Source organism: Microtus oregoni, unplaced genomic scaffold, assembly GCF_018167655.1.
Source record: "Microtus oregoni isolate MIOR12 unplaced genomic scaffold, Mior012 000017F_ref0000208, whole genome shotgun sequence".
NCBI classification, from domain to species: Eukaryota; Metazoa; Chordata; class Mammalia; order Rodentia; family Cricetidae; genus Microtus; species Microtus oregoni.
In genome coordinates this window covers 40,680,550-40,705,186 of record NW_024543076.1, presented here as the reverse complement: position 1 = coordinate 40,705,186, position 24,637 = coordinate 40,680,550, and the positions used below count along the sequence as shown (strand labels likewise).

At 42.0% G+C, this 24,637-nt stretch overlaps 1 long non-coding RNA gene across 1 annotated transcript; it reads left to right on the top strand.

Moving 5' to 3' along the window:
• The first annotated feature begins 2,455 nt into the window (after positions 1 to 2,455).
• On the top strand, positions 2,456 to 15,479 carry LOC121458271. Its single transcript, XR_005975828.1, has 3 exons — positions 2,456 to 2,479; positions 2,661 to 2,749; positions 15,336 to 15,479. It is a non-coding gene; the product is annotated as an uncharacterized LOC121458271 (long non-coding RNA).
• Positions 15,480 to 24,637: the final 9,158 nt, after the last annotated feature.

The following is a 24,637-nucleotide window of genomic DNA, read 5'->3' as shown; positions in this document are numbered from 1 at the left end:
CTTGGGAACGGGATCTGAGGGGTAGAACACTTGACTCGGGCACATATTTCCTGCATGTCTCTTTATTTCTTGGAGGAAGGTGATCATAAGGCAGAAGGCAGAAGGTTTCCTCCAAGGGAGTCTCACTTGGAAAACAACCTATTCTTTTCTTTTCTTTTGCTTTTTTTCTTTTTCAAGACAGGTTTTCTCCATGTAGCCTGCACCACCACCTGGGTGAAACAAACTACTCTTAAGCATAGGCTGCACAGCCAGCAGTAGAAGGTCAACAGAAAGTGAACTTGATGGCATCTTTAAAGGCTCCTTGTCTCACAGTGTTATGTATTGGGAGCTACTGAGTACCAGCCTCAGCTCTCCCTCGGGGTTCAGAACAGGACTTCTGCGAGAAATCTTTAAGTTTATATAGACAAGTTAGCAGTCCCACAGGTGGTAACAATAGTATCAAGCATGTATTTCCACAGAGTCACAAGACATCATGGAACTGGCAGGGAGGTGCCTTATCTCTCTGAGGAGGCTGTGAAATTCCTCTGCAGCTATACTAACCTGTGAGCTTGATTTGCATTAGCATCTAGCTGGTTGAGTTAAAGGAAGTCTCTTTTGGGGACCTTGCTTTTGACTCCAGCAGGGTGCCCAGGTGAGAATTTTTCTCTCTGAAGTTAGTTTTAGCAACTCAGGCCTTTGTCCTGTATAAACAGTTAATTGCCCAGGCTATGATCTCATGTTAGTTGAAACCAAGGTAAAGTATACAGACTGTCGGTAGCCCATTAAGTCAGAGCAGAAGACCAGGAGATTCCACCTTCCTGGGTCTGCTGTTAGAGCAGACTCGTTACCTCCTGTATGAGGCTCCTCTCTTATCAGTGACCAATAAAGAAAGTTTGTGGGAGGCTATTTTTTATATAGATTTTGGCTATGAGAATAAAGGCTTGCCTTAGTGGATCCTTTTCACACCACGGCTTCATCCAGTTGCCCTACAGGAAAAGTCAGGTTTATACACTGCTGGGAGACTATAAAAGGGAGAAATGCCATGATTTCACAAGATTTTTACAGAACTGACAGTGACTTATCCAAAGCACAGGTGGGCCCATAGCTCTGCAAAACAGGTTAGTCCAAGTGGGTGTGTACATATACACTTCCGGGGGATTAGTCTAATAAATCTGTCAGCTGTATATTTACTGTATAAAACTTCTGAACTCACCACAGTCATGGTAGGGTTTTCCCTTTTTTCTTTGATCTTATTTTATATATATGTATATATTTATATGTATGTATATATATACATGCACATATACATATATAAATATATATGTTCTCTTTTACTCTATTGGTCCTTTGTGTGTGTGTATGTATGTATGTATGTATATATATATGACTTCTAGTTTAGTTTTTATGAAGTATCTGAACAGGCAAATGTCTGGGTCTCTGCTTCCCGTATGTTCTCTTGGGTTCTTTTCCTTCTGTTCATTCATTTTGTTCAATTCTGATGTGTTAATTTTTGTTTTTTTATTTTATTATATTAGTACAGTATAGTATAGTATTATCTTATTCCTTACCAACAAAAAATCAGGAGTCAGATATCAGGGTAAGAGCCTGAAAATTCTGAGAAGCAGGGGAGCCGCTACCAGTTGCTCACCTTCTAATGAGAGACAGAAATTAACTGGATCTGAATGGGAGGGGAGGTGGAGAAAGCCTGGAAGGAGTAGAGGGAGGGAAATCAAAATCAAGATATATTTATTATGTGAGTAAAAAACAAATCTATTTTCAGTAAAAGGCAAACAATACTAACAAACCATACTTGAAGCCTTAGTGTGAGGATGGCCTTGCTCATTTCCTATCTACAAACTTGCAGTTTCTTGGGACTCTTACAAATAATTTTATAAACTTTGTTTACAGTAAGAACATACATCTTACAAAAAAAAACAAAGATTCCCCTGGTTCATGTGACCTGGGGAGTCAACCTATGTCATGAAAAATGACGTTAAACTTGTGATCTCCTCACCTCCAGTTCCTGGGTGCTGGAATTATAGGCTTGTTCCTTCAGCCCCACTTTTATGGGGTGCTGGGATTATAGGCTTGTTCCTTCAGCCCCACTTTTATGTGGTGCTGGGATTATAGGCTTGTTCCTTCAGCCCCACTTTTATGTGGTGCTGGGATTGAACCAAGGGCTCTGTGTACACTAGACAAGCACTCAATGAACTGAGATACATATGTAGCCTCTCTCCAAAAATATTTAAAGACTACATCCAAGTCTCATTGAGCCCATTCTCTGGTAACACCGTGGCTGTATTTATAGGATAAGATCTTGAGAGCAGTAATTCGACCTTTTACCAAATTGTTTTAGCTGGTTGCCTTAATTACTTAAGTATTACTGTTATAAAGCATTGTGACTAAGGCAACTTATAAAAGATAGTTGGTTTTATGATTCCAGAGGGTTAGAGTCCATGATGGCTGGGGAAGGCATGGCAGCAGGAAAAGGAAGCTGAGGGTTCGTATCTTGAAACTGCAAGCATAAAGTAGAGAGAAACTCAAATGTCAGAGTGGACACAGCTCTGAGCCCTGGAAGGAGGTAGGAGGGGAAAGGGAAGGGGAGAGAGGGAACCTGGTGCAGCAGCCAAGAGGGCAAAAGTAAAGAGGTGGCAGTTAACCAAAATGTCTGGATTATACAGGGAAGAAGCTCTGGGGGAAGGGCAGTCCAAACCCTGCATTGGAGAGTTTGGAATAGACGGTTGGGTACGCCAGCCATACCATAAAACAGGTAAGGACTGAGGGATTCTGGGAGAACTATGTAAAAAACCATTTCCTCTTGCAAGTGGCACTTCACACACAGACAAAGAGAAGTTCAGTGAGTTTATCCAGAAACGTGTATACAGCTGATTGAAAGAAGCTTTCTCCATTCACAATCGCTTTAGAACTGGCTCTTCCCATGTAGAGCGGTAGCGCACTTGCCGCGCGTGGAGCCAGGTGGACACTGAAAACCATTGCCCGCAGATGTGGCATGAGATCGTCAGTTGTCCAGCTCCGTGAAGTTAAGAGCAGATGTGGCTAAAATAGGGAAAATGGACTTAATAAAGAGCCCGTGCAGATTTCTGAGGAATTACAGACCTAAGACTAGGAAATTTCTATAACTCATAAAGCCCTATTGGTGGAAGACATCATCCAAAAGCAAAACACAAAACAAAAGTAAAAAACAAAACCCAAATACGTGGAAGCTACTGCTTCTGCCCCAGGGCAACAGAGTAAACCTTTGACCTGAAAGGGACTGAAGTCGTCAGCCTGGACACAGATGTCCATCTGCCACAAAGCTGCAGGGAGCACGCTCGGCTAGGGTCTCCAGAACGCCCTTCTTCTAACACAGAGGACCTTACCGGCAGAACTAAACTTTCAAGGGTTGTTCTCTGATGGTCTCCCCGGTGCTTAAACCTCTCTGCCAAGCAAAAGCCAGAGCTAGGCCAGAGTTCCGTTATGTAGCTGAAATCTACAGAGCAAAGCAAATTTCTCTCCAGTTTTATACTTAAAAATTTGTGCTAAGGGCTCCCATTATGATTAGAAATATCACTGTCCACCACTGAAGTCAAGATTCTGGTAAACCAAGTGTGGCAATCCCGTCAGCAGCAGGGATTGGAGTCATCTCAACAAAGTAGCTGTGCTCCACGTCTCAGCAGCACACTCCTGAATCCCTCCAACGAGCCAGCAGAATGTTTAAAATGGCTAGTTGTCATCACCAGAATCTGGCAGAGACCTGTGTGTCACCAGCTGAGCTCCGTCTGCTCCTTCGCAGTAGTTTGTTATGAAGCTATTTTCTTCCTGACTTCTCTACCCCTTCTAAGAGCCAGCTTTTACAAATAGCTGTAAATCAAGGAAGCCAGACTGAGTCACATGGAAAATTATTCTGAACAATACATAATATTATGGCAAGCCACCAAATGGACGTGCCAATGCCAAAAGGAAGTCATTTGGTTCTAAATGTGAATGGCAAGGATGTTAGTTCACAATGTGCAATCAAGGTATGTTGAACTAGGGACTCCCGGGAGTACACTCTAAATACAGCTAAGGTCACAGAAAATAGTGATTCTTATCATCACTGGGCCGCATCCCAGTTGGCAGAATGCATGCTTCTTTTACAAGCTGACCTTCCCTACCAGGTAGGTCGAAGGCCGTGGGCAGCATAGCAGGCTCTGAGTTATGCTGCAGTTTCTTCTGTTTCTGTTCTACTAGATATATTCCATAAGAAAAAAAAATGCCCAATTAAAGGCAAACCCTGCCAGGATGCGGCTACCAGCAGGAGGATTTCTTTTCTTTTTTTTTTAATGTCTTTTTTTAAATTTATTTATTTATTAAAGATTTCTGTCTCTTCCCCGCCACCACCTCCTATTTCCCTCCCCCTCCCCCAATTAAGTCCCCCCCCCCCTCAGCCCGAAAAGCAATCAGGGCTCCCTGCCCTGTGGGAAGTCCAAGGAATCCCCACCTCCATCCAAGTCTAGCAAGTTGAGCATCCAAACTGCCTAGGCTCCCACAAAGCCAGTGCGTGCAGTAGGATCAGAAACCCATTGCCATTGTTCTTTTTTTTTTTTTCACTTTTGAAAAACAAGTTTGTTGCTACTTTTTGCAAATCTTTGCACATGAGAATGAATGTTCTCTGCACATATACAGGATATGGAATAGTAGATATTTATGAGCCTCTCAACTTGAGTGTTGGTATTTGAAATCAGAATATGAGGAACCACTTACAAAGACATTTTAGCCAATAAACCAAAATCTTTCACAGATTAAAATCAACAAGAAAAACAAGTCAATGAAGAAGCAAATAATTAATTGTTCTTGAGTTCTCAGTAGTCCTCATTGTCCGCTATGTTCGTTCAGAGAGTCCGGTTTTATCCCAGGCTTTTCCAGACCCAGGCCAGCTGGCCTTGGTGAGTTCCCAGTAGAACATCCCCATTGTCCCAGTGTGTGGGTGCACCCCTTGCGGTCCTGAGTTCCTTGCTCGTGCTCTCTCTCCTTCTGCTCCTGATTTGGACCTTGAGATTTCTGTCCGGTGCTCCAATGTGGGTCTCTGTCTCTGTCTCCTTTCATCGCCCAGCAGGAGGATTTCAAAACGGTTATGGCCACCCTGCAGTCAGCGCGCCATGCATGATGGCAGCATGGAGGTCAGCAAGAGGAAGCCTTGGTCCAGTCGCTCTCTTCCCTGTGCTGCCTCTTCACTTGACCCTATCCTCCTCCATTCAAGGTGGCACTCTCTTATCAGACATCACCTGGGAGTTTTAGGAACTCAGCCCCGCAGGCCCCACTGAAATCCATTCTGTACTCAATCAATAAAGGCCAACAAGCCAGGGCAGTGTCTAGGATACATTCGAAGGTGCATCTTACCCTGCCAACAGTTAGGGAGATTGAAGGCATTGAGCCCTTTACTATTTCCTGTCTGCATTTTTCCAGTCATCCAAGAAGTCAGCAGTCTAGAATCAGTATGTTTGCCCACACCAAGAGGAAGGGATAAGAACACACACCTGTTTAACCCATTATACCTTACAATAGGCTATCATAATCGTATCCATTGATACCATGCTTAAGTGGTAGATGCTTTAATTTTAGGTGTTTTGTTTTACTTGTGTGAGTGTGTGAGAGAGAGTTTACATGTAGGTATGTGTGTGTGTGTGTGTAGGCTGGTTAACAACCTTGGCTGTGGTTCCTCAGATGACATCTATCTTGTTTTGAGGCAGGGTCTCTCACTGAGCTGGAGTCCATCCAGTAGGCCAGGTGTCGAGGGAGAGACCTGGACAGTCTCCTGCCTCCATGTCCCCAGTGGTGAGACTGAACCGCATGCATGCCACCAGAGACATCTTGTTTCTAGGAGCATATTAAGGGTGAAGTTGAGTCCTTGCACTGTCCAGGGAAGCACTAAGCAGACTGAGACATCCCACCATTCCCTTCCTCTTGAGGTCGAGACAGTGTCTCACATAGATGAATTGCTGATGATGATTTGAATCATCCTCCTGCCTCTTTCTCCGAGGTGCTGTGATTATGAGCGTGATCTACAATTTTTATTTCACAATTTGGATATGATGATTGATTGAAGTTAAGACAATGCCCCAAATCATATTACAATTAGTTTTGTGACTCCAAGTGTAGTGCTCCTTCTGTTCCTATGCTGCTAATGGCTGACCGTCTGAGAAGAGCCGAAGGAGAAAGAGGGCTGGACATAAGGTCAGTTGGGGGAAGAGTTTTGTAATCACTTTGTCCTACACTCCAAAGGCACACAGAGAGATCTGTGAGATAGTCTTAAAGATTTTCAGCCTCTTCCTGACTTGGGGCTGAATATACTCATGAGTGGTGAGGCAAGGAAAGCAAGCAGTCCCAGTACCAACCCTCTGCTTGTTCCACAGAACCATCTCGGGCATGGCTGACAGTCACACAGGCTCCACAGGTCCCATGGAAATGTCCAGAACCTTTTTCTCACTTAGCCTATATGCGTCACATCAGTCAGTCAGATATGGTCCAACCACCATGTTTCCCCGAACTATTTCATTCTAGGCTAAAGTTGCAGTGCTATTTGCAAATTTCTGACTTGTGCAATTCTCTCCAAGCTTATGCGATGTATGAGTCTCCTTTTCAGGAAATGTTAGCTTTGTTGCCTGAGATTTCCTCTTGAAGAAAATACAGGCAAGATCTTCTGAGAAATTCTTTGCCTGAGCCATTGTTACTGTCCTTGGTGTATTGAAAACACATGTCCCCTGTGTATGGAACTTCACGGGGGAACACAGGGCGGGCGCTCTGGAGTGGGACAGCTATTCCAAAGCAAGTCTCAATAGGCTTTTACGACTATCAAATAAAAGGTGATCTGGTTGGTCATTTGGGATGTTGTGAGTAGATCTGGGAATGCATATCTTCTTTATATAATTTTCAAAATGTGTTCCCCATTATTTGAAGAAAAGATCAGAACACAAAATAGGAATTTAAGATTCAATTATACTATATCTGTTCCACAAGCAAAGAGATTTAGTGAGAGCACAGAGTGAGACTCTGCAGTGAGACCTCAGCGTGTGTAGAAAACAGCCTGTGTTCTACCTAGCAGAACTCCAGGTGGTTCATCCTTCTGGTTTTAAAGTAAATACATCCTCAGGTGAATGGAAGAGAGTGTGGCCACAAAATTAAAGTGGGATGTCTCCTATAAATCCTTATTCAGAATTTCTGAAAAAGTTTTAACATTCATTTTCTGTTACTTTGAACTTTTTGAATTTCATGACACAACTTGGTTCTATTAATTTCTGCTGTCTAGATTGTGCACTTGGCGGGTGAGCATGTGATGTCACAGAGATGAGGCAATAGTTTTGGAAGAAAGGTGCAGTAAGGGGAAAGTTTCCAGCCTGGTGAATTACACCTGGGGAAGCCATTTTATGCCTAGACTTGGATAGGAAAGTGACATAAAGCAACTGTGTTTCTGCCACTGTTGCAGCAGCTGCCAAGTCTGCATGCCATATAAGACACCTATGCAGAACTCTGCATCCTCTAAGGTGGGGGAAATGGACATGGAAGACGTGCTTTTCTCCAAAAGGCTGACGATCTCTGCAACCAACTTAAAGGTGGAAGGAAGGACTGGTTCCACCAAATTAACATTCACTCTGTGCCAATAATAATAATAATAATAATAATAATAATAATAATAATAATAATATGATTGTGACGCTGATGATGATGCAAAGAAGGAGGAAGAGAACAAGATAAAGAAGAATTTTAATACTTTCTAAAATTCTGACTAAAGTAATTTATTTACAGTTTAAATTGTGTCTTTACCCATATATACCCTAACTGAGCCCTGGTTGAATGAGAGTTCCAGTACAGTCCAATAGCAGCGAGAATATAAGGATTCCATTCTGAGTTAGACTCCATTTTACCTGAAGATTTGTGCTAATGTTATAGCCAACACTTCAGTTAGGGAAAAATTGGAAGGCTGGAGGGATGGCTCAGCAATTATGAGCCACACTGTGAGCTTTACAAATGGCCGTAGCCCCCGTTCTGGAAAATCTGATGCTCTTTTCTGAACTTCATGGGCCCCAGGTACTGTACACATGCAAGCAAGATACTCAAACACATAAATAAAAACTAAATCTTCAAAAAGAATAGGCTGAGTTAAGTGTTTGACATGAGATCTCCATGTGTCCCAGTACACTGGGGTACAAAATTCTGAACATGCATCTTTATGAGCAAGACATGAAATGAACTGTGACCTTTTGAACTCAAATTTTGCAGGAAGACCTGCGAGAACAGGGGGAATTGCTTACAGGTTCTCTGTTTCAAGAGATCTTCCAATTATTTAGGCACTTTGAGGATCTTTTATTTATTTATTTTTTGACCATAGAAGTAAAACTGTGTTAGATATTATATTTCTCGGACTCTAATGATTCCTGACCTTGCAGGATAGCGTGTGTTTACCAAGGCTGAAGCCAGCTAAGAAGGTGCAGTGGAAGGCTGGCAAAGATGCTGAAACTCCCAGTTTAGAAGACCGAACTTCAGCAAGATATAGAAGCAGGAACAAGCTAGATTTTGTAATCAGACCCCAAAGATAGAATTTCAGCTGACAACCACAGAGACTCCATGCTCTCTTCTTTCAAAACTAGGTTATTCCTCTCTCAGAGTTTGAGCCTATACTTTGCCTTGTTAAAAGTTACTGCCTGAGTCACTATGTCTGTGGCTGATGTACCACGTGGTAGAGTAGGAAGTCTGGGGTTTCATTTGCTGGTTTGCTTTTATTTCTGGTCTAAAGGTTATAAATCAGAACTGTAATTTGCACATTAAACATTATGTGAGAACTCTTTCATCTCAGCTCCTGGGAGGCAAGTGATAAGAGATGACAGACTGCAGAATACTTCTGGCTATACCAGCCAAAGTTTGTGTCAATACTTTAGGTCAGCAAGTTTTATATAATCAAACCTTAGTGGCTTCTTGACTGTTCTATCAATGCACCTAAAATGCTCTACACCTTCACCAAACAAGCCTGCCTTGTTATTTCACTAAACATCAAGCCGCTCAAAACAGTGGGGAATCAGAGGTCTGTAGGAAATTGGCTGCTCAGAAATTCTCTTCTGTCAATGCTGGCCAACACACTATACAGAAACCAGCCTAGAATGCTGTGTCTTGTTCTGGGGATTTGCTAGAACTAACCATATTTATTCCAGGGACAGAAATCAGGGAACAAAAGGCACAGTTCATGTGATGTGAGCTGAACACAGAGTTGGCATACTGTTTTCCAGAGTTGCTGTTGATAGGCATTCATAAGGACTAAAATTTGCATAGGTTTATTTCTCTAAATGTTAGTGTTCCATGCTTGTATCATGACTACTTTTTGCGGCCTATTCATGTCATAACAAAATGTCTTTGAGCCATAAGAATTACATTGTGTGACTTTATGGCTAGAAGGTAGGTGAGGTCTGTGTCGCTTGTGATAGTTACAAGAGTGTTTAATCAATTTTTCCAAGTTATGCCTTTCTGGAAACAGTCCCTTCAGTGGCAGACATATGGCTCTGGTCAGTGACTCTTGAGTTGAATAGAAAAGATGAATGAATCTCTTGGATTTTGCATTTAGTTGTCAGTATGTAAGCCTTTACAGTTCTCTCTGCTCTTAGTAATGGGCAATCTACAATATTTTACTTGGTAGCTGCATTTTAATTAACTTAGGTTCCTGAGGAATTGAAATGAATAAACATGAAATCAAAACATATGACATGTGTCCTCAAGGTGAAATTTCTTTCAATATTTAAACCATTAATCTTATAAAGGGTTTTTTTATTTCCCAGCATAATCTACCCTACTTTGATGGCTATAAAATTTACTATATATGGGAGCGGGAGAGATGCTCAGGGGTCAAGAGCAGTGACTATTCTTCTGGAGGACTTGGTTTCAATTTCCAGCACTTCGTGGTAGCTCACAGCCCTCTGTAACTCCAGTCCTGGGTGCTCTGATCCTTCTTCTGACCTCCACAGCCACCAAGCAGGCACAAGATGCACAGACATACACACAGCAAAGCACCCTGTGTTGCTTAGTTTGATGTCAACTTGACATAAGCTAAAGCCATTTGGGAAAGGGTGGCTTTTAATTGAGAAAACGTCTCCATAAGATTTGCCTGTTCACAGTCTGCAGTGCATTTTCTTGGTTGATGATTAATGCAGGTGGTTTCACCTCACTGGGGGCAGTGCAACCCCTCAGCAAGTGATCCTGATTGGTATAAGAAAGTTGGCTGAGCAAGCCAGTAAGCTGCATGCCTCATGGCCTCTGCTTCAGTTCCTGAGCTGAGTTCCTGCCCCGCCTTTCTTCAGTCATAGACAGTTACTTGAAATAGGAACCCATTTGTCTCCAAGTTGTTTTTGATCATGATGTTTTATATGCAAAGGAAACTCTAAGACAGACAAATACATATAAATAAAATGTAGAAATAATTTTAAAAGTTGTTATATATTAAAAAAAGTTCTGCCCTAAACTGAAATGTGTGACATTGGTTTAGGAACCAAGTGGCAGGTAATGAAGAAACCGGTAGGCAGAGCAACTAGACACTTGACATATGGGAGAATCTACCAGCCCTTGGAATTCTCCTGTATTTGTTGTTAAAAAGAAATCTGGAATGTGGAGAATGGTGACAGATTTAGGGACTATCAACCTATGGGGCCTCTATAATCTGGAATTACTCTGCCTTCTCTGTAAACAAAGGGATGGCCTCTTATAGTTATTGATTTAAAGAATTGTTTCATTATTATACCTTTACAAGGAAAGGATAGAGAAAAGTTTGCTTTCACAACACCTACTTATAATAATTCTCAGCCTACTAGAAAATATAAATGGACTATCCTCGCACAGGAAATGCTCAATAGCCCAACCCTGTGCCAATACTTTGTCAGCCAACCATTGAAAATAATACGTAAGCGATATCCTAAGTCTATAATCTACCATTACAAGGATGATAATTTGTTATCTGATTCAAATACAGATACTTTAGAAAAAAATGTTTAAAGAAGTAAAGAAATTCATGCCTAAATGGGGATTACAAATTGTTCCTGAAAAGATTCAAAGAGGATATTCTGTTAATTACCTAGGTTACAGAATAGGCTTGCAGAAAATTATAACACAAAATGCACAAATTAGGAGAGATGGGTTGCAGACTCTTAATGACTTTCAAAGATTATTGGGAGACATTTCCAGTCTGTGACCAGCTGTTGGGATAACACCTGATCTAATAATTCATTTAAACAAAACCTTAGATGGTGATAAAGACTTGAATAGTCCCAGAGAATTAACAGCTGAAGCAGAAAAGGAATTGATGTTTGTTGAGGAGAAATTACAGGAGGCACATGTGGATAGGGTGAATCCAAATCTTATTTGTATGCTAGTCATAGTGCCTTCCAGAATTTCTCCTACAGGAATTTTGATGCAGAGGGATGATATCATATTAGAATGGATCTTTTTACCACATAAACCAAGTTAAAAAATTAAAAACTTATATGGGAAAAGTCTCTGAATTAATTATAAAAGGTAAATTGAGACTTCATCAATTAGTAGGTATAGACCCAGCAGAGATAATGCCTTTTACTGCTGATGAAATATGGTAAAAGGTAAAGTAGATATAAATATATAAATATTTTAACTGTAGTTCTTGTTTGATAACTGTTTTGTTGTATGTAATTTTACTATGTTAAAGTTAAAGCCTTCCTTTTTTGTTTAAACAGAAAAGGGGAAATGGTATAGGAGTTCCTTCTGTCCTTCTGTTGCTTTTATTGGTTAATGAATAAAGACTCTGCCTTGGCTTGATAGGGCAAGAACTTAAGAAGGTGCAGAAGACAGAACTGAATTCTGGGAGGAAGAAAGCAGAGTCAGGGAGATGTCATGGACCTGCCACCAACGATAGACATGCTGAGACTTTTCTGGTAGGCCATGACCTCGTGGTGACATACAGATTAATAGAAATGGGTTAAATCATGATGTGAGAGTTAGCCAATAAGAGGCTAGAACGAATGGGCCAAGCAGTGATTTAATTAATACAATTTCTGTGTGTTTATTTCAGGGTTAAATTAGCCAGGCAGCCAGGATGAACAAGCAGCGGGCCCTTCTCCAACATATCTACATTGTTTTCTACTAATTTTCTCTCTTGTTTCTCTATGGTAACTAGGTTTATGATGTCTAAGTTTCTCCCAGAGCATAGAGAAGCATTTGAGATTTGTTCATATCTCTGATGGATATACCAGAACAGACCCAACAGTTTTCAAAGCAAAAATGTATTTTTAAACTAAATATATAGTTTGTGTTTTCAGGCAGAAAACTTTCTTTTGTTAGTCTTTTTTTTTATATCCTGCAATTCTACTAGACTGATTGGACACTGATAATCCCAAATAGATTTTAAGTAATCATGTTGTAGAAATAGAGTGAGCCATGGATGTTTTCACTCATTCACATCATCTCCTGCAACTGTACCAGCCTCGTTCACACCATCTCCTGTAACCATGTCAGCCCAGTTCACACCATCTCCTGCAACTGTACTAGCACAGACACAACCATTCATGTTAACTCATAATCTTGTGGGGTTTGTGTTAAATGGCAGGACTGGGGAATTAGATCACATGGAGTAAAAAGCTGAGAATATGTACTATTTGTCCCATTATAGAAAGAGATTGCCCATACCTACTTGGTTTGAAGAGTCATATATTATCCTTTATTATTTCTTGATGCAGAAGCACTTGAAACTTTGACTTTCAGATGCACAGTCTACTATTCCTCCTACTAATGAAAGATAAATGAAGTATGGAAAAATTATTAGTACTATTATTTTATTTATTGTTTTTGGCTTAGAGATCAGAAAAGGGAGAAGTGGGTCTTCCATATTTGATGGAAGCAAAGCTTATAAAAGAAATAAAGGATTTGCAGTAACAAAGCCACATTGGAATCAAATTTCTCTACCTTGATGATTTTGACCAAATCACTTTTTTCCATTCATCCACTGGCAAGTCCTAGGCCGGACGCAGTGAAGAAATGGAGAGTCCAGCAGTGATCACGTTCCAGTTGTCCTCGGCATCACAGAAGTTTGTCAGAGGCCTCACTGAGAGCACTCTGGAAAGTTTAAGATATTAGATAAAAATCAACAAGTTTTCCTGTTTTGAAGTCATAGGTTTTTAGGCTGTTTGTATTTGCTTGACCTCAGATACCTTTGAACTCCTCTTGCTGCTTGTCTATCATGTATGCCCTTACCTGATGCTGTCTCAGCTTTGTGACACTGTTTCTTTAATGAGTGTTACTACTTGTCTAGCACTTGATTCACACCATTCTGTCATTTAAGACAAACTAGCAGCAATATTGATTGTAACTGGCATCTTGTTCCGGGCCCACTGCATCACCATACCACCCTGGCAGACCCAGGTTTCGATTCGGATCCTAGAACAGGTCTATACACTGGCCCAGACAGCTGGTTAAACAGATGAAGAAGCCTGGAAGCAAGTTTGCCACTAGCACTGGCATTTGAACTGCTGGATTCTCATTAGACTCAGAGAAGAAGTTGGCTTTTCCCTTCCAAAGCCAACCCATTAAGAAAGCCTAGACTGCATCAACACATGTGTGAATACCTCAAGACCATGAGTGAAATGTGACATTACTAAAGGAACAAACTAAAGATCCAGTAAATGACCCAAGAAAATGTACCTCTATAAATTTCCTGGCACATAATTCAAAGCATCATCTTAGGCAGGACACCAATAGACAATTGAGTGCTTCCATGGTGCTAAGGAGTATCCAAACATCACATCAGTGACCCCAAGTACATACAGTCTTTATTTGTTGATTCTTCCTTAAAGAAGGGAGCTGAACAAAAGGAACAGTCTTTTAAACGTCTTTGGATTCTTTATTAAGTTACTCATCAGAATCCACTAGGGCAAGCTGATTTTCTGGATAAAATTTGTTTTCTTCCTAAACTTTACATTATGCTGAGTTTGCTTTCTAACATCAGTGTGTTGCACAACGTCTCTGCATTTGATTTTGCATACATGAAAATTTTAGTAATGATTTATCATGATGAAATTGGCATGATCTAAATAGTTGTTCGATCCTAAACTTTTTTATTGTTCTTTAAATAACAATAACAAATTGATGTTAAGTGATTTTTCTAAGCATAGAACTTTCACAGCTTTGTTCAGATTATTTTCCAATTTACCTGCTTTTGAAAGATACAACTATCACGAGATTCTTATTGTAGAGTTTTAAATAGTTGGGGAATGTATTCCTACTGTATGGGAAGGAGGTGGAAGGATTACAAGGTAAGGAACTCTTACAGACATACTACCATTCTTTAAAGAATCAAAACCAACTCAAAGAAACAAGTCTGGTAATTAGTGTGCTGGGAATCCCCACAACTCTATCTTAAATTAGTGCTAGGAGTAAGAAGAGAGGACATTTAAGTGGCTTGGAAGATGGAGGAGAAATTTAAACGGCACCAACAGGTTTCCCTGCAGTCACACTACACGATCCTACCCAGCATCTTCAGTAAGAAGGATGCTTCCCTAAGGCTTCTAGTCAACTTTCATTCCTCTTTATTCCTCAAAATGGTAAGAATTTCCTCAACAGTGGCTCAGCAAACCACAAAGGAGATTCCTGACTGTGCAATCAGTTAAGCTAGTTAACATTTATACCTCATACCAATATGAATCTAGGTATCGCTTCGAAATCTGCTTGACAGAGCACTGTGCCAGAAGACCTTAGAAACTGCTGAATGTAAACTTGACCTGCAGTCTTTACCCCGCAGTGCACAGGCACTCTTTCAGAGTTCTCCAGTGCCTCTTTACTTTCTTGGGCTTAGGCAGAATAAAATAGGAGCTGACGAACAATGCTGTAAGATTCCGCTTATAGAATGGAGGCACACAGGTATGAGTGTACACACACACACACAAAGAAAGACAGAGAGAGACAGAGACAGAGACAGACAGAGACAGACAGAGAGAGAGACAGAGAGACAGAGACAGAGAGAGAGAGAGAGAGAGAGAGAGAGAGAGAGAACTGCTTCAGCACCTTCATGGACCTCACTTATGCAGCTGACTTTCCTGAATTCCTTCCCTCCGGGGGGAATTTCCACTGTGTGTACCTAGTGAGCTCCAGCTGAGAAGACAAAGTAAAGGCTTTTGTCCATTTTCCCCTTTGTAGTCCCTTAAACTGAACCATTCATGGGGAGTGTCAGGGTGGAGCCCATACCTGATAGCACACAGGAGGGAAACTGTCTCCTCCGGACGTAACGCTCGTACTTGGCCAGTGCTGATCTGAAAGGAACCCCGAGCTCGGGACCGCTTTTCTCTTCACTGCACCCTATAAGCCTCTGATTTCGTTTCCAGGAGCACATGTTCGTGAGGAACCTTTCTTCTTCTTCTTCTAAAACTGGAGTAAATAGAATCTGAAAGTTTGCACTCACGAAGAGTAATGGGGACTGGGAGTGAAGCCCAATGGTTAGAACTTGCCTCACAATGAACGAGGCTTTGGTCGCTATCCCCAGCACCGGGGAGAAAGAGTAATGAATGGCCTCAGGAAAACGAATGCTTCATCCTGCATAAAAACCATGCAAAGAAGTTTTTGTTTGTTTTTGTTTTGTTTGTTTGTTTTTGTTTTTAGAGTACTCCTCTCCCCTCCCACTGAATCTATTTTTCCTTTCAAGGCAAGAATTGAGACTACCCTGCAACTAGCCTTGATTGTGTGGCTTTCTCTTAGCAAGTGTTCCAGGATAACTGGTGAGGGATAAGGTACACACCTAGACACCCATCCATCTGCTTTTTGCTTGGTAACAATGTCAAGGAAGTATTTAACGGAAGAGACACTTTTGGAGCAGATGAGAACACTGGCGTTTTGGAATCTCCTCAGCAGTCCCACATGTCAGGCGGGCTTTGGTCCTGCCAGCTGTGTCGTGAGTCCCACACTGGAAGGGAACCGCTACAGTGGAGTCTGGATGCTGTGTCGGGAGTCCCACACTGGAAGGGGAAAGGCTACAGTGGAGTCTGGATGCTGTGTCGGGAGTCCCACACTGGAAGGGAACCGCTACAGTGGAGTCTGGATGCTGTGTCGGGAGTCCCACACTGGGAAGGAGAAAGGTTACAAGTGGTTTCTGGATTGTTCCATTTCCATGATCTTGACAATAAATCAACCTAGAAGTTTATGGGGGAGTTTTCAGTACTTTTTCCCCTACTATTTCAAGAAAATCCATGTTTGTTGTCCTTCCTCCAGTGAACAGGGCTTGCTACGCTTTACTAAACACATTTCAGTCATTAACACACAGCAAAACGGAATTACATCCACCCCCTCCCCATTCATTGGACCCACAAGTCAGTTTCTCTCACTCCCTCTGATAGCAATCCCATCCCTCGCTCCGCATCTTCTGAACAAACAGCCACAACTCGTCCACACGCGGTCAATCCTGCAGCAGCTCCGCTCAATCCTTGGACGAGAGACAGGTCGTTTTTCAAACAGTGAGGTAGCAAAACCTTGACTTGCTTCCCCTTGGTGAGGAAAAACACGTCTTGTGTCACACCAACTCCAGTCGGGTCTTGTCGTCACATCATGGCAGCTGGCCCCTCCAGTCCACTGCCGTCCTAAGTGGACAAAGAACAATAAGGAGCCCAGCAGCTGCACAGTCAACAGTCCCCAGCATTTCTTGTCATTGTTTGAAAATAGGAAAATGCAAGGGGATAGTTCACCAGGGTAGAAGGGAAAGCTTGGGAGGAAACAAAAGCCGAGGACTGCTCCCTTCTGTTCTTAAATACTCAGCTTTTCTGTGTATTTAAATAAGCTTCAGAATGACCGTTGGTCCGTCAAGTTTCCACCGTCCCTTCTCTTTTTAACTATAGCCACTCCCCTCCAGCTGCTTTCTTTGCTATTTCTTAGCCATGCAGTTTAATTTATCCCAAGCATTCTCTGGATTTTTTCCATTTCATTGAGAGAACATAGGAGCTTGAGCAAATGTCTTCTGGTGTCCTTATCGTCGTATATGTCCCCAAAGACAACTTCTCAAAAGAAAGTAAGGGAAAGAGGGGTTGCAAACTTGTTCACCTAGTCCTGTCTGCTTAAGGTTGCCCATCGGCCAGCAGTGGAAGGTCACACTGCCTTTGCTGACTTAAGATTGATTCGTGAATAATTGGGTCTTGTGTGTAATAACATTCAAGTCACCAAAATCATTTTTACTTTATTCTCTTGATGGCATCAATAATTAGCTCTAAGAAAAATGTTAACTTCGAGATTTTAAGACTTGTTCCTGGTTCTTGTGAATTGGATTTAATTTCCTGATTTGTTGTTGTTGCCTTGAGTTCCTGATCCTGACTTCCTAGGCAGTGAGGTCATGGAAGATCTTGATCCTAACCTCCTAAGCAATGAGACCATAGGAATTCCTGATCCCGACCTTCTAGGTAATGGGATCATGGGAATTCCTGATTCTGACCTCCTAGGTAATGGGATCATGGGAATTCCTGATCCTGACCTCCTAGGCAGTGGGATTATGGGAGTTCCTGAATCCTGAGTTCCTAGGCTATGGGATTACAGGAGCATGTCACCATGTTCAGGTAGCTTCATGATTTTATTTATTACATTTGTGACTTGTTTTTCTTTAGACTTTCCAGACTTGTTATTAGATATACAAATAAATGATCTTTTAATATCTAATTTATACTTTCCAGTTTTATCAGCTCTTCATAATCATGAGCCCCAATAAGCCAATATCAGACACACTTTCTCTTTTCTAGTTTTATATTAATTTCATGAACACACTTGCTGTGCCTGAAGATGTCAGAGTCCAGGGATGACTTGGAGCTGGAGTTACAGGTGCTGTGGCCTGCCTGATGTGGGTGCTTGGAATTGAACTCAGACCCTCTGCAAGAGTATCACACACTTTTATCCACTTAGTCCTAACTCCTCAGACACATACTTTCTATGTAACAGTAGGCATAAGTGGATTTGGGCGAATTTCCACCAACAGTAGAAACACTGTTGTCTGCTTGGGATTATTGATGTCATCCCTAGTGTGGACGCATCCCAAAGATTAACATCACTGGTCAAAGTGTTCAACGCCAACGGAGGAACTCAGTGAGAAGTCCTCTTCCTAGAGAGATGACTATCGCTTTGTTACTTTGTTTGTCCAGTCCGCTTCATAGATTTTCCTGGTGATAGTGCTACCTTTGCTGGGATGAGGCCAGTTTGCTAAGTATACACCCTGGAGACGCACAAAACAAATCAGGAGATCCACCTTTAAAAAAATGGCCTGAGTCGGCAGCAAAAGGAAACACTCATGTGGAGCCTGTGTGATAAAGATTTGTCCGTTTCTGCCAATGTCTTAAGTAATTTCCTCCAACCCAGTAGCTGGTTGAACAATTTGTTTCTTTCTTCTTCCTCTCACCCCTCCCCCACCTTACCCCCAGGCTTGAGTTCTCGCCAGGGGAGGGGTTTTCTCAGCACCAGAAAGTGGACTGGATCCATTGCTCTTTGTTTCCCCATTGTCTCCCAGAAGAGTTCCCAGAAAACAGAACAACTAAGTGATCCAGGGAGAGAGCTCTGAAGGGCTGGCGGTGAGCAGGGGTCGGGGTGCCCTGCGGCTGGATGAAACTGAGAAATCCACTGCTTGTGACTGAAGCCCCACGCCTTTCCAGCATTTTGGGAAACTGTGTGGCCCTTAAATTTATGCTTGTGAGTTGGTCTATTCCCAAAATGAGTGGAAGATGAGCAAAGAGCCAGGATGAATGCTCCGAATCTGCATAAGGGAGGGCTGGATAGGCAGAGAGAGCTGCATCCTTCTTAGGGGTCTAGTGGGAGCTTGCTCCACTAGACAGGCATGGAAGCTGATGTGTGGTTCCATCAGGATTACAAAACACATCCCTCTGTTGCTGAGAAACACTGACTGCCAGCATCCAGTCCCTCAGTGTCAGCTGACCTAGCAGAGAAAGGTTCTACTGAGATTTTACAACTGTTTCTGCGTGAGAAGATCTTTCAATCAAATTTTTTTTCTGTTGTAGCTAAATCTTTGTTTATTGGAAAGTTTGGGATAAGAGTTGAATTTAGCTACTGTAAGGAATAACCCAAGCTAGGGACGAAATTTAGTGCTTGAATTTAGGGACATTGAGGAAGTAACTTCCGCCAAAAGAGAAATAAATAATGCAAGCACTTGGTAAGGTGAGGCAGAAGGAATGAGCCTTGTCTCCACAAGAAAAAGGAGGAGAGGGAAGGAGACATCGAGGGAGAAAACCAGCAAGACTGTTCACAGCGTGGTCTGAGAAATTGTTTGTAGAAACTACAGTAAACAGCTAATTTTAACATATAATTTGGAGAAAAGCTACAAAAAATTTCAAGGTGGCTTTTTATAAAGCTGTCACTGGAAAATATAACTCATAAAATGATTTAGAAGGTCTGGGGTCTATAGCCTGTACTTACACTGTGTGTGACTGAAGGATAGCATTTAATAATCATGACCACAATGGTGCTCCTCCCTGAGCAGAGTGCACGTGCATGCACACATTTGCAGAGACACACATGAGCTAGGAGATAGAATTTGTCAGAATTATTATTTCTGACTGTTCCTTGTGCTGACCTGAAATTTTTACTGTTTGGTCTCTCAGTATCCTGGCCCTGACTACAAGCTATCAGCTTCCTTGGCCCCTAACCTCCACTTTCTGTATCCGTTAGAAACCTTGATTTTCTTTCTTGGGAACTGTAATTATTTTAACCTTTTTTTCCATTATGCCTTTATAAAATAGTTCTTTCAAGCCTGGGGAGATGGGTCAGTTGGTACCATGGTTGCAATGAAAGCATAACCACCTGAGTTCGGACCCCAGTGCTCTTAACCTAGGGCATGGCAACATACGTCTGTATTCCTAGTGCTTCCGGGACTCGCTCTCTGCTGAGTCTAGCCAACCCGCAACTTCCTGATTCATACAAAAAAGACTTAAAAGAAGAGAAGAAGGGATGCTGAGCTAACGGTACCCAGAATCAGAGGGCTCATCAGGGGGCCACTGAGTGTGGGCCGAACAACTCTTTACAGTGTGCTCTTCTTCTGGGATGTTGCCAAGGGGTTTTCATGCTTCTGTGACATTTAGTTTCAGGAAGGAACCTGTAAAAGGGGGAGCAGAATCGCCTGCTCTAGAGCTGGCAAGAATGCTCAGTGGGTAAAGGTGCCTGTGACCAAGCCTGACACCCAGGATTTGATATTGGGAACCATGTGGTAGGAGGAGCACCCTGACTCCCTCAGTGACCTCTGACCTTCACAGATGTGCTCAAGCCCCTGTGCGCCCGCTCATGAGCGCATACACACTCGTGCATACATATACACACATACATAAAATAAATAGATACTTAAGGATTTTTAAAAGAAAGGTAGATGGCATTTGAAGAAGAAAAGCCCCTATGTTGACTCTGAGGTCAACAGGCCCACACACAGCCCCACATACATACAAACACTCAGGCAGGAGGACAGAAACAAACACACACAACACAAAAATAATAATTCTTCTAATTGTTATTCTTATTATGTTATTACAGGAAACTGGGGAATCCCTACATTGGGTGCCATATATTATTGGGGAGATTGGGGTTCTCACGTTATATTCTTACTCTCTTTAATAAAAAAATTTAAAAAATAAACATAAAAGGACAATTTTAAAAACACACGAGGACATAGTTTTTAAATGTAAGGGAAAACAACAAGGTAGCAAGCTGTAGGAGGCAGAAAAAGAGGAAGAGAGAAAACCATGCAGCCGCACATCAGACCAGATAGGAGCAATCACAGAGAAAGAAGAAGAAAGCCCAGAGTGTCAGGGAAAGCATGCTTAGGTTTGGGGAAAAGAGATAAAAAGAAGAAGAAAAAAATTATGTTTTTCTGAATAACCCGGAAAAGCAAGCAGGGTTATCAGAATACACAGCGGTGACTTTGTGAGTGAGGACTCCGAGGAGGGGCCCCCAGGAAGGAAAAGCACATCTCTTTAACATGGCTTCATGTGAATCAGGCCCCTTGGGTAGTGATCTCTGGTCTCGGTGATTGACAGGCTCATCTGTATAACTTGTTCCTGGGGGCAGATCAGACTGTCATGAGTCTATCCCGGACCAGAGGCAAATCCTCTGCTTCTAGCCAGAAAGAACTAAACACAGTTTAGCCAATGATTTTAGTGCAGCATCCATACAAGTTATTCACTCCTGAATAGTCTCTCACAGCAACCCAGCCCAGAATGAGCACGTACCGATTGTTCAATCATTCCTATCTTTCTTTATACATTTATCGATTTTGTATATATCCTTTAACCTTCATTGTTCATCTGGCAACTGTTTCTTTGACTCCTGGCCTGATTCCCGGGTTTCTCCACAGTAGCACTCGTAGCTGAGGCTAGGTCAGCTTGCAGGGCGAGGCTGCGGCTGTTTGTCCAGCTGTTTGACTCCAGAGTTTGCTGTGGACTGCGGTATGCACCAGACTGTGGGAGAACAAGAACTCTTCTGAGGAACACACTTAGGAGATTAATTGCCAGGTTACACTGTTCAAATTAATGAGGGTGTTGTTAAATTTTTCTCAGAGGGTTTTGTGAGCATAATTCCAGCTGCAATGCTTCCGGGTTTGCATGAACACCCACTGCTTTTGGAAGCTTTGATTTGGCGAACATGGTGAATTGGAAACTGTTTAATCTGCATCTCTGTGACTAATGAGACTGGGCATCATTTTCATATTGTACAAGCCAGAACAGAGATCCCAGGACACACCCAGAAAATGTGAAAGTCTGACTGATGGCAGATTAGTCATTGATTATAGACTGAAGGCACCAGTCTTCCCTGTGGAGAATACATAAATAAGAATCTGTGCTTCATCTCAGGCACAAAGTTTGTTTCCATCAATTGGAGACTCAAGTATAGTGCAAAGCTAAGGAACATTTAGGAGACAGAGGCAATGGGATGCAACACAGGAGAAGGGGGTGCCAACCTAGCATGAAGCCAAGAGTACAGTGGTGAGTTTCTGTGACCTCAGCAACTGGGAGGAAAGGACAAGGCAGGAGTTCAAAGCCACCCTCAGCAATATGGTGAGTTAGAAGCCAGCCTGAGTTACATGGAACTCTGACAGAGAAAGTACAGGGTGGGAAGGGAGAGGGAGGAAAGAAGGAATGGATAGAGAGAGGGGAAGAGAGAAGAAGGGAGAGAGAGGAAGGTGTTAGAGAAACAGTTCAATTATCACAAGTCCTTCAAGGGTTGAACAAGACCCATGAAGCGCAAATACCATCAAGAGCTAAATTAGTGAAGTTAAACACACCCTTGACTCACTGATAACATCATGAATCCATTTGCCACAGATGTGAGTTTGTTTGCAGATTCTTCTCAGTTCTATACCCACCTCCCTACCTCTCTACCACTACTGTCCTAATCACAATCACTCCCCGTGACTTCCAGTGGGACTCCTGTTCACTGTGACTCCCGAGAGGCGTCCTCTGGGCTTGTTCTTCAGGAGTATTTTGATTTCTTATACCACTTCTGCCTTTCATTACATGTCAAAACCTCATCTAATTCCTTCCAAAATCATGTAGGAGGTTTTGTGGGATGATTTGACAAACATATTAAATGTCTAGCTCAGACACACATGGTGTTTCAACAATTTGTTTCAGCTGTCTTTCACACGTTTTACAAGCTTTCCGCTTTTATTTTAAAAGTTTTGAACATTTCAAATGCATTGTCATTTTAGTAAAAACATACAGATTTTTTTCACATTTTATTTTCAGTCTATTTGAGCTATAAAAGTCCAGTGACATCATGTATGGATATTGTTTTAAAAATAAAACAACAGGAAACAAAACTCTTGCTCGGTCAAATAACAGAATCTTCTAGATTTTCTGCTTAGAAATTTTCTTCTTCAATTTAATAAATACCCTCGGAGGGTTTCCTCTGTTCCAGGCAGCATTCAAGGTCCAGAGGATTTAACAATGAATAATAATTTTTAAAATCCCTGCCACGGTACAATTTATATATCAAAGAACGATACAGATAAACAAATAAAACATGAAGAGAGTTATACAACAAGGAATTCTTTAGAGAAAATACAGTAGAACAAGAAGAGAATGGCAAAGTAGCAAGGAGAGAGAAAGAATGGAGTTTTTAAATATGGTGGCCAGATAAGACCATGTAGACAGAGACTTCTGTTCTGCCTGGTCACACACCTGTTCAGTCCCAAAGAAACATACAGAGGCTTATAATTATAAACTGTTTGGTCTGTTAGCTCAGGCTCATTATTAACTAGCTCTTGAAATTTTAATTAACCCATAATTCTCATCCATGTTTAGCCATGTGATTTGGAACCTTTTATCAGTGAGGCATTCTCTTTTTGCTCCCTCTTTATCTGGCTGTGACTGCATCTCACTGCTTTCCTCTCAGCAGAATTCTCCTAGTCCGGTCAGCCTGCCTTTGCTTCCTTCCTGGCTACCAGCCAATCAGCATTTTACTAATCCAATTCAAGTGACAAATCTTTGCGATATACAAAAGCATTATCCCACAGCAAGATTATCCCAAGAAGAGGTTTAAAGGTTATTTACCAAAATAATCAGCCATTATTTTGGAAGTTTTTATTTTAGAGTCAGTTAAGGAGCTTTGAAGGAGAGCTTCCAGCAGAAGGTACAGCAACAGATGAGAAGACCCTGAGGTGAGAGCATCACTCACAGGGGTAGCAGGAGGACAGTGAGGCTGGGCAGAACACGAGGACAGAGGAGTGACTGAAGCAAGAGAGAACAGGACCTTGAAGATGCTCCTCTCTGCTACTTCATCCTTCAGAAGCTGTGGATCCTTTAAAATATTTCTCATTTGACTTAAAGAGAATCCATCTTGTGTAATGGCATGTATGCAAGTTCATGCGTGTGTGTGAGGCTATGTCATCTGTAGAAGTCAGAGGACAACCTCAAGTGTTGGCCCTCACCATCCACCCTGCTTTGAAAAAGTGCCCCTTCATTGTTCTCTCCTGTGTGCTCCAGGCTGGCTGGTCCTTAACCTTCAAGGATTCTCCAGCATCTACACCCCACCTTGCAGTAGGAACCCTGGAGGTAGAGATGCACACACCTGGGAACTTGAGCTCAGGTCCTACATGTACACAGCGAGCTCTGTCCCAAAGCCATCTTCCCAGCTGCCCACTTCCATTGGCTAGGGTAGTCAATAAAGTGCTGAGTTAGCACAGTGGTAAAGCATATTCGTGCTTTATCACCACCTGAAGGGAATGTTTTCAGTGTCACCATTCACTATGGTGCCCGCTGCAGCTTTTCCTGAGGGCTTATTACGCAGTAGAGAAAGTTGTCTTCCCATTTAAGCTTTATTAAGAGCTTTGTATTTTGACTGCGTTTGCATTTGTTTCCCATGAATTTGCTTTGATTTCTGCCATTAGTGATATGATCATTTATTAACATGTAAAACAAATAAATGAATTTTCTAATATTCAATTGTTGTGGAATAATCTTTTTATACACTGTGGGAAAATGTTGTTCCAATTGGCTTAATAAAAAGCTGAGCAGCCAATAGCTAGGCAGAATTTCTAGGCATAGAGGATGCTGGGAAGAAGAAGGGGGAATTGCCAGACAGATGCAGATGGAGCCGGTAATATAGGAGATGAGGTAACAAGCAACAAGGCACGTGGCAGCACACAAAGTAATGGAAATGGGTTTAT